The 1,799-nt window shown below is 51.4% G+C and overlaps 1 long non-coding RNA gene across 1 annotated transcript; it reads right to left on the bottom strand.

The window, feature by feature from the left end:
- Positions 1-572: 572 nt before the first annotated feature.
- Positions 573-1,519, bottom strand: LOC106150088. The gene is made up of 2 exons (XR_001236690.1): positions 1,482-1,519; positions 573-911 (listed from the first exon to the last, which is right to left on the bottom strand). It is a non-coding gene; the product is annotated as an uncharacterized LOC106150088 (long non-coding RNA).
- Positions 1,520-1,799: the final 280 nt, after the last annotated feature.

Raw genomic sequence — 1,799 nt, 5'->3', positions numbered from 1 at the left:
TCTGGGTGGGAGTAGACGTGGGCTTCGAAAGTACCCGTGCTCCCCACCGCCGTCGCCAGTGCCTGAGGTCCGAGAGTGAGGTGCCGCGTTGCCCGCCCCGTCGTTTCATCATGGGTCTCTGCCGGGGCTCGGGACTGCGCGCACCCCAGGACCTCTGCAATGCTGTGTGCTGTGCCCTACACACGCGCGCGCGCGCGCACACACACACACACACACACACACACACACACACACACTTGCGCACACACGGCTCAGGGGCCTCGCCGCTGCCTACGGAGACTACGTCTAACCTGGAGGTTACCTCTAACCTGGAACAGCCTGACAGTTCTCAGGTCCGCCCTGGTCCCTCCGGCACCTTCTCGGCCAGCAGCCTCCTCCATTGTTCTATGGAGGGCGGGGAGGCTTCTGTCGCCCCACGGGCGATCCCTTCAACTTCGGCTGAAGGAAGTCTTTGAATCTGATCATGTCACTCCTCTAATTTGTGATTTTAAAACTGAGCTCTAGTCAATTCCCTGAGTTAAAATTATTCACTGTCATTTTGTATGTATTTAGGCAGATGGGAGGGGCAGATATAAGATTTACTGATAATTTATTGGTTTATTGGGGGAGCATAGTGGAAGGAGGGCAAGGCCCGCCACTTTTCCAGGGGACCGGGATTCGGGATGTATTTCATCCCCTTGCCGTCAGGGATGAACGTCTGCCTTGAACTTGGTGCAGCCCCTCCTCTTGGAGATGTGGATCTTCTGGCAGCCAGGGAACTTCAGTTTGGGCCTATGTAGGGCCTCTATCACATGTTCCTTGTTCTGCAGCTTAGCGTGGTTGCCCATGATGACCTGTCCAGTGTAAACGTCACCACTATGCCCTGGGGCTTCTCAAAGGCACCTCGAATGCATGTCTGGAGCCTGTCAGCCCTAGGACAGGACATTTTGTTAATGAAGATGATGTGGAAATCGGTATCCAAAGTCCTGCTTCTGCCCAGGTAACCCTGATTCCAAAATCAGCATCTCTGACCTGGGGCAGAAGACAAAAGTGGAGAGTTCCCACTCTGTTGTTATAGGGGGCTGAGTTAGATAGAAATATAGGCAGTCAGACAGGGTCAAGCCCTCAAAGGAGCCAACGTGAAGGACAAGCTACCTTGTGAATGGAGACAAATTTGCTGTGGGCCAGACCTCAAGACAAAAGACTAAACAAATGCACCCACATACCTCCCTAAGGTGCGAATATCTGGGATTGATATTCTAAATAGGTAACAATCTCCCTAAAAAAGCCAGGAAGAGTCACTAGCCCAACCCCCTACAGGAAAAGCCCCGGTTCTGTGTTCTTGCCTGCTGGCTACCTGACTCGCTTCCCCGTTTGATCCCAATTTAATCAATTTCACCTGAACAGTTATACTTGTAATCTTATTGGCTGACCATAGTTTTGTCCCACCTCATGCCCACCTTGTAATTTCCCATTTTCCCCCTATCCTGGACCTGCCTCACCTTGTGGTTTTGCTTTAAAAGTCCCTGGGAAGGGCAAGGTCCTTGGCAACACACTCGGGTCCCCTTCTGTCCTGCTCTTGAACAGAGGCTTTCTTTCCCTCAATAAATATATTCTGCTCTTAACGTCCGTTGTTCCTAACATTCATTCTTTGATTTTAGAGATCACGAGCTCGTCCCAGATATCCTTCAGGTTGGGAGTTTCCGTTTTCCTGTATCACTGTGACCACAAGGTGTCCGAACAAGATGAGCAGCTCTGTTGTGAAGCTCTGGAGGCCTCAAGGATTTGTGCCAACAAGTTCATGGTAAAAAGCTGCGGGA

Source organism: Chinchilla lanigera, unplaced genomic scaffold, assembly GCF_000276665.1.
Source record: "Chinchilla lanigera isolate Chin_1 unplaced genomic scaffold, ChiLan1.0 scaffold00063, whole genome shotgun sequence".
Taxonomy (NCBI): domain Eukaryota; kingdom Metazoa; phylum Chordata; class Mammalia; order Rodentia; family Chinchillidae; genus Chinchilla; species Chinchilla lanigera.
The sequence above is the reverse complement of the archived record's forward strand: the minus strand, read 5'-3'. Positions and strand labels throughout refer to the sequence as shown.